We start from the raw sequence: 7,955 nt of genomic DNA on the forward strand, positions 1-7,955 counted from the left end.
GGCCATCTAGTGCAGCAAGCTTGTCGACATGTAGAAGCAATACAAGATCATCAGCAACGGGCAGGAGAAGGACTCCGTGGTTGACCTCGCCGAAACCATCATCAACCCCTGCTACACCAACATTAAAGAAGGCAACGATACTAAGGAGCTCCACCGGCCACCCTGCATCCAAACAAGTCACCCTCGTACTCCCCTCCACCTACATCTTCCCTCGCTCCGGTTCGTTTGGTCCACGGTCTCGACGTCGTCCTCCACCCTGGTGCTCTTGCCGTGGCGCCGCCATCTGTGGTTCCCAACATGGTCAGCAAAATAAGAGGAATCAGGAGACAACTGTTCGTCGAGAGGCTGATAGTCCCGGTCCCACCAGGTCCATGGCCTAGGTTTTGTTGTTAAGGGCAACCCCCAATGCTGCCGGGACCGCCTGCTCCAGCCTCCGGCGTCCAGCGATGTTGTTTTGTGTGCCTCACAGCGAAACGCTACCCCACCGACGGCCAGGCCATCCCTCCACTCCACACCTCCTATTATTCTCTGCCGAGTGTAGGCCCACCCCGCACCTGAACCAGTCAAGTTTCCCACTCCTCTCCGTCTGCGACTCCACTGCTGCGTCTTCCCCATCTTCGGGTCATTCCAGTCTCGGGCCTCGCCGTCGTCCACCGCCTCGCTGCGCTCGGCGTGGCATGGTCAACAAATAAGAGTCGTCGAAAGAGGACTGTACGTGAGATCCTGACGGCTGGGACCCATGAGGTCCATGGTCGCACGCAAGGAAAGTTACTCCTTATCAAGCTGTTTCCTTCCCCTGATAGCTGAGACCCACTGGATGTATCTTTGCACGGAAGGAAGTGCCTCCATGTTAAACAACAACAACAACAACAAAGCCTTTAGTCCCAAACAAGTTGGGGTAGGCTAGAGGTGAAACCCATAAGATCTCGTAACCAACTCATGGCTCTGGCACATGGATAGCAAGCTTCCACGCACCCCTGTCCATAGCTAGCACTTTGTCGATACTCCAATACTTCAGGTCTCTCTTAACGGACTCCTCCCATGTCAAAATCGGTCGACCCCGCCCTCTCTTGACATTCTCCGCACGCTTTAGCCGTCCGCTATGCACTGGAGCTTCTGGAGGCCTGCGCTGAATATGCCCAAACCATCTCAAACGATGTTGGACAAGCTTCTCCTCAATTGGTGCTACCCCAACTCTATCTCGTATATCATCATTCCGGACTCGATCCTTCCTCGTGTGGCCACACATCCATCTCAACATACGCATCTCCGCCACACCTAACTGTTGAACATGTCGCCTTTTAGTCGGCCAACACTCCGCGCCATACAACATTGCGGGTCGAACCGCCGTCCTGTAGAACTTGCCTTTTAGCTTTTGTGGCACTCTCTTGTCACAGAGAATGCCAGAAGCTTGGCGCCACTTCATCCATCCGGCTTTGATTCGATGGTTCACCTCTTCATCAATACCCCCATCCTCCTGCAACATTGACCCCAAATACCGAAAGGTGTCCTTCCGAGGTACCACCTGGCCATCAAGGCTAACCTTCTCCTCCTCACAGCTAGTAGTACTGAAACCGCACATCATGTACTCGGTTTTAGTTCTACTAAGCCTAAACCCTTTTGATTCCAAGGTTTGTCTCCATAACTCTAACTTCCTATTTACCCCCGTCCGACTATCGTCAACTAGCACCACATCATCCGCAAAGAGCATACACCATGGGATATCTCCTTGTATACCCCTTGTGACCTCATCCATCACCAAAGCAAAAAGATAAGGGCTCAAAGCTGACCCCTGATGCAGTCCTATCTTAATCGGGAAGTCATCAGTGTCGACATCACTTGTTCGAACACTTGTCACAACATTATTGTACATGTCCTTGATGAGGGTAATGTACTTTGCTGGGACTTTGTGTTTCTCCAAGGCCCACCACATGACATTCCGCGGTATCTTATCATAGGCCTTCTCCAAGTCAATGAACACCATATGCAAGTCCTTCTTATGCTCCCTATATCTCTCCATAAGTTGTCATACCAAGAAAATGGCTTCCATGGTCGACCTCCCAGGCATGAAACCAAACTGATTTTTGGTCACGCTTGTCATTCTTCTCAAGCGGTGCTCAATGACTCTCTCCCATAGCTTCATTGTATGGCTCATCAGCTTAATTCCATGGTAATTAGTACAACTCTGAACATCCCCCTTGTTCTTGAAGATTGGTACTAATATACTCCGTCTCCATTCTTCTGGCATCTTGTTTGCCCGAAAAATGAGGTTGAAAAGCTTGGTTAGCCATACTATCGCTATGTCCCCGAGACCTTTCCACACCTCAATGGGGATACAATCAGGGCCCATCGCCTTGCCTCCTTTCATCCTTTTTAAAGCCTCCTTCACCTCAGACTCCTGGATGCGCCGCACAAAACGCATGCTGGTCTCATCAAAGGAGTCATTCAGTTCAATGGTAGAACTCTCATTCTCCCCATTGAACAGCTTGTCGAAGTACTCCCGCCATCTATGCTTAATCTCTTCGTCCTTCACCAAGAGTTGGCCTGCTCCGTCCTTGATGCATTTGACTTGGCCAATATCCCTCATCTTCCTCTCCCGGATCTTAGCCATCTTATAGATGTCCCTTTCACCTTCCTTCGTGCCTAACCGTTGGTAGAGGTCCTCATATGCCCGACCCCTTGCTTCACCAACAGCTCGCTTTGCGGCCTTCTTCGCCATCTTGTACTTCTCTATGTTGTCTGCACTCCTATCCAGGTATAGGCGTCTGAAGCAATCTTTCTTCTCTTTAAGCACCTTCTGGACATCATCATTCCACCACCAGGTATCCTTATCTTCGCTTCTCCTTCCCCTGGACACTCCAAACTCCTCCGAGGCCACCTTACGAATGCAAGTCGCCATCTTCATCCACACATTGTCCGCATCCCCTCCTTCCTCCCAAGGGCCCTCCTTAAATACCCTCTCCTTGAACACCTGAGCTACCTTCCCCTTGAGCTTCCACCACTTCGTTCTAACGACCTTGGCACGCTTATCCCGCTGGACACGAATCCGAAAGCGGAAGTCAGCAACCACCAGCTTATGCTGGGGTACAACACTCTCCCCAGGTATCACCTTATAGTCTAGGCACGCACGCCTATCTTCTCTTCTCGAGAGGATGAAATCAATATGGCTAGAGTGTTGGCCACTACTAAAAGTCACCAGATGTGATTCTCTCTTTCTAAAGAGGGTGTTAGCTACAATCATGTTGTAGGCTAGAGCAAAGCTTAAGACATCTTCTCCTTCTTGATTCCTGATGCCATAGCCAAAGCCCCCATGCGCCCCTTCAAAACATGTGTTAGATGTACCCACATGGCCATTGAGGTCTCCTCCTATGAAGAGCTTCTCACCAATCGGTACACTCCTAACCATGTCTTCCAAGCCTTCCCAGAACTCCCTCTTGGTGTTCTCATTGTGGCCTACTTGCGGGGCATATGCGCTGATAACATTGAGAACCAAGTCCTCAGCTACTAGCTTGACCAGAACTCCCTCTTGGTGTTCTCATTGTGCCTCCATGTTATGCGAAAAAAACTATTCCTCCCGATGACAGCTGGGACCCAGCAGATTTGGTGGCTGACATGTGGGCGTACTAAGCAGATGTGTATGCAGGGCTTTGTCAACTTAATCAACAAATAATTCTAGTAGCTGGACCATTGGATGTTAGTCCAACAGCCGTGCTCCTTCTTCAACCTCTGTTCTTGCTCCTGTCTCCTGTGGGTGGCTGTGCTATCGTGCACCCGAACCAGTCAAGTTTCCCACTCCTCTCCATCTGTGATTCCCACATCTTCCCCATCTCCGGGTTGTTCTAGTATGGGGCCTCTCCATCGTCCACCAGCCTTGGTGCGCTTGGCATGGTGTGGTCAACGTGGTCAAAAAATGAGAGTCATCGGAAGCCTCACCTGACAGCAGGGAACCATCGGACGGGTAACCGCATTTCACGAAAAAAACGTTTTCCCCTGACTACTGGGACCCACCAGCTACATCTTCGCACGCAAGGAAGTGCATCCGGGCAAAAAAAAACGATTCGCCCCCTGACTGCTGGGACCCACTAGCTACATCTTCGCATGCAAGGAAGTGCCTAACAGTCGGGACCCACCTGGTCGAAGCGTACGTAACATTGTCATTCTGGTCGCGAACGTGTACGTACATACTGGTCGACGTAGATGCGCGCACATGTCATAGTAGAGGCGTGCATGTAGCATGTACACGTACGTCCATCGGCCAGTGTGCAAGAAAGAAAATACGGCCACGTACGAACATACAAGCAGGGTCTCGAACGCCTACTCGTGCATACGTACGGCCAGGGCTCGTGTACATGGCTGGGTCGGAATGGAGAAACAGTGTCGTCGTCATGTTCATGGGGAGCCAACCGACTGTGTTAGAATGGAATGCGTTGTCGTGTTCATCGGGAGGGCTTGGACGGAACAACCAATGGAAACGAGGCCTGGCGTACCACGGAATGGAGGAAATGGCCTTGTGTTCGACCGGCCACGTTCGAAACGGGATCCTGTTCATCGGGAGGGGTCTGGCATACCGCAAAACGGAGGAATCGGACTTGTGTTGGATCTCCTACAGTCGAGACGGGGTCCTGTTGATCGGGAAGGGTGTGGCGTACCGCAAAACGGAGGAAACAGACTTGTGTTGGAGCGCTACGGTCGAAACGAGGGTCCTGTTCATCGGAAGGGTGTGGCGTACCGCAAAACGGGACTCCATGGGATACTGTTCATCTCCACCGTCGACCTCCTCCAGCCTCCATGGGCTACTGTTCATCCACTGTCGACCTCCTCCAGGCTCCACCTGCGACTGTTCATCCAGCCTCCATCGCGCGCTACTCCACCGGCTACTGTTCAACCAGACCTCTCCACGGGCTCATGTTCAACCACCCCTCCCCATGGTACTATTCATCCAGCCCTCCACCGTCTACTGTTCATCCATTCCTCCACGGGGTCATCCTGTTCATCCAGCCCTCCCTGGGTTCCTGTTCATCCGGCCCCAACCGGCTCGATCGATCGGGGTCCTGTTCATTGAGAGGCAACCATGGGGTCCCGTTCATCCACCCCCACCGGGAACTGTTCATCCAAAGCCCCCCAGCAATGCTCACTGTTCATCCACCCCCCCCCCCGCAACACTCACTATTCATCCAGAGGTAGCATCGATCGGCTTCAGTTAGCAGCAGTAGCGAAGGAATCACTCGGGTTCAGTAACATAGCTAGTGCAATCGCTCGGGTTCAGTTAGAGCCCAATGCCTCGCTCGGGTTCAGTTACATCCCAATGCCTCACACACACATGCGCGTACGTGTATGAGAGAAACGTGCATCGCTCGGCCTCCGACCATCCACCGTAACCGGGAACTCCCCAAAGTTTTCCTCACCCTCGCTTCTACCACAGTTGTTTCCGTCATGGATGGACCAAAGTGTTGAAAATATGCCCTAGAGGCAATAATAAAATGGTTATTATTATATTTCCTTGTTCACGATAATTGTCTATTGTTCGTGCTATAATTGTATTAACTGGAAACCGTAATACATGTGTGAATACATAGACTACAACATGTCCCTAGTGAGCCTCTAGTTGACTAGCTCGTTGATCAATAGATGGTTATGGTTTCCTGACCATGGACATTGGATGTCATTGATAACGGGATCACATCATTAGGAGAATGATGTGATGGACAAGACCCAATCCTAAGCATAGCACAAGATCGTGTAGTTCGTTTTCTATGAGCTTTTCTAATGTCAAGTATCATTTCCTTAGACCATGAGATTGTGAAATTCCCGGATACCGTAGGAATGCTTTGGGTGTACCAAACGTCACATAACTGGGTGGCTATAAAGGTGCACTACATGTATCTCCGAAAGTGTCTGTAGGGTTGGCACGAATCGAGACTGGGATTTGTCACTCCGTATGACGGAGAGGTATCTCTGTGCCCACTCGGTAATGCATCATCATAATGAGCTCAATGTGACTAAGTAGTTAGTCACGGGATCATGCAATATGGAACGAGTAAAGTGACTTGCCGGTAACGAGATTGAATGAGGTATTGGGATACCGACGATCGAATCTCGGGCAAGTAACATACCGATTGACAAAGGGAATTGTATACGGGATTCCTTGAATCCTTGACATCGTGGTTCATCTGATGAAATCATCGTGGAACATGTGGGAGCCAACATGTGTATCCAGATCCCGCTGTTGGTTATTGGCCAGAGAGCTATCTCGGTCATGTCTGCATGATTCCCGAATCCGTAGGGTCTACACACTTAAGGTTCGATGACGCAAGGGTTATAAAGGAAGTTTTTTTGTGGTTACGAATGTTGTTCGAAGTCCCGGATGAGATCCCGGACGTCATGAGGAGTTCCGGAATGGTCCGGAGGTAAAGATTTATATATGGGAAGTCCAGTTTCAGTAACCGGAACAGTTCCGGGGGTTATCGATATTGTACCGGGACCACCGAAAGGTGTCCGGAGGTCCACCGGGTGGAGCCACCTGCCCCCGGGGACTTAATGGGCTGAATATGGGAGGGAACCAGCCCCAAGTGGGCTGGTGCGCCCCTCCCCAAGGGCCCAAGGCGCCTAGGGTTGAAAACCCTAGGGGAGGGGGCGCCTCCACCTTGCTTGGGAGGCAAGTCTCCCCCTCATGGCCGCCGTCCCTCCCCTCTAGATGGGATCTGGAGGGGGCCGACCCCCTCTCCCCTTCCCCTATATATAGTGGGGGTTTTGGGTCTGCCCAACACATGAGTTTACATATTCCCTGGCGCAGCCCCTCCCTCCTTCAACTCTTTGTCACGCCCAATATGCGACCCTATCCAAAAGGAACTCGAAGGTCCCACCAAGGATAGACCCGCATATTGAAACGCTTTTGCAAGGTGGATATCATTACATCAACATTACATAATAGATGGGGATACATACATAAGGCATACAATGCCACACGAATACAACATCACAATACATAAGAGCATCATCCGACTATGGATGAAACACAAACAGAAACTCAAACGACATCCACCCTGCTAGCCCAGGCTGCCGACCTGGAACCTATCCCCTGATCGAAGAAGAAGCAGAAGAAGAACTCAATGCAAGCAAGCATCGCTCTCGCGTCATGACCATCGCATAACCTATACCTGCAACTGTTGTTGTAGTAATCTGTGAGCCACGAGGACTCAGCAATCCCATTACCATGGGTATCAAGACTAGCAAAGCTTAATAGGAAAGGAAGGGGTAAAGTGGTGAGGTTGCAGCAGCGACTAAGCATATATGGTGGCTAACATACGCAAATCAGAGCAAGAAGAGAGCAAAAGGAACGGTCGTGAAACTAGCAATGATCAAGAAGTGATCCTGAACTCCTACTTACGTCAAACATAACCCAGAGACCGTGTTCACTTCTCGGACTCCGCCGAGAAGAGACCATCACGGCTACACCCGCGGTTGATGCGTTTTAATTCGGATCTGGTGTCAAGTTATCTACAACCGGACATTAACAAATTCCCATCTGCCTATAACCGCAGGCACGGCTTTCGAAAGATTATACCCTGTAGGGGTGTCCCAACTTAGCCCATGACAAGCTCTCGCGATCAACGAAGGAATAGACCTTGTCCCAGGAAGACCCGATCAGACTCGGAATCCCGGTTTACAAGACATTTCGACAATGGTAAAACAAGACCAGCAAAGCCGCCCGATGCGCCGACAATCCCGATAGGAGCTGCACATATCTCATTCTCAGGGCAACACCGGATAAGCGAAGTGTACAGGAACCGACGAATCCAACTTGCCAAGGAAATGGTCCCGCACGGTGCTCTAGTTTGGACCAACACTTAGACAAGCACTGGCCCGGGGGGGGGGCTATAATAAAGATGACCCTCGAGAGAGCGACTCCCAAGGGAAAAGTAGGTGGTGGTGAGGCAAATGGTAAAAGTCAATGT

This window comes from Triticum aestivum, chromosome 2B, assembly GCF_018294505.1.
Source record: "Triticum aestivum cultivar Chinese Spring chromosome 2B, IWGSC CS RefSeq v2.1, whole genome shotgun sequence".
In the NCBI taxonomy this organism is placed as follows: domain Eukaryota; kingdom Viridiplantae; phylum Streptophyta; class Magnoliopsida; order Poales; family Poaceae; genus Triticum; species Triticum aestivum.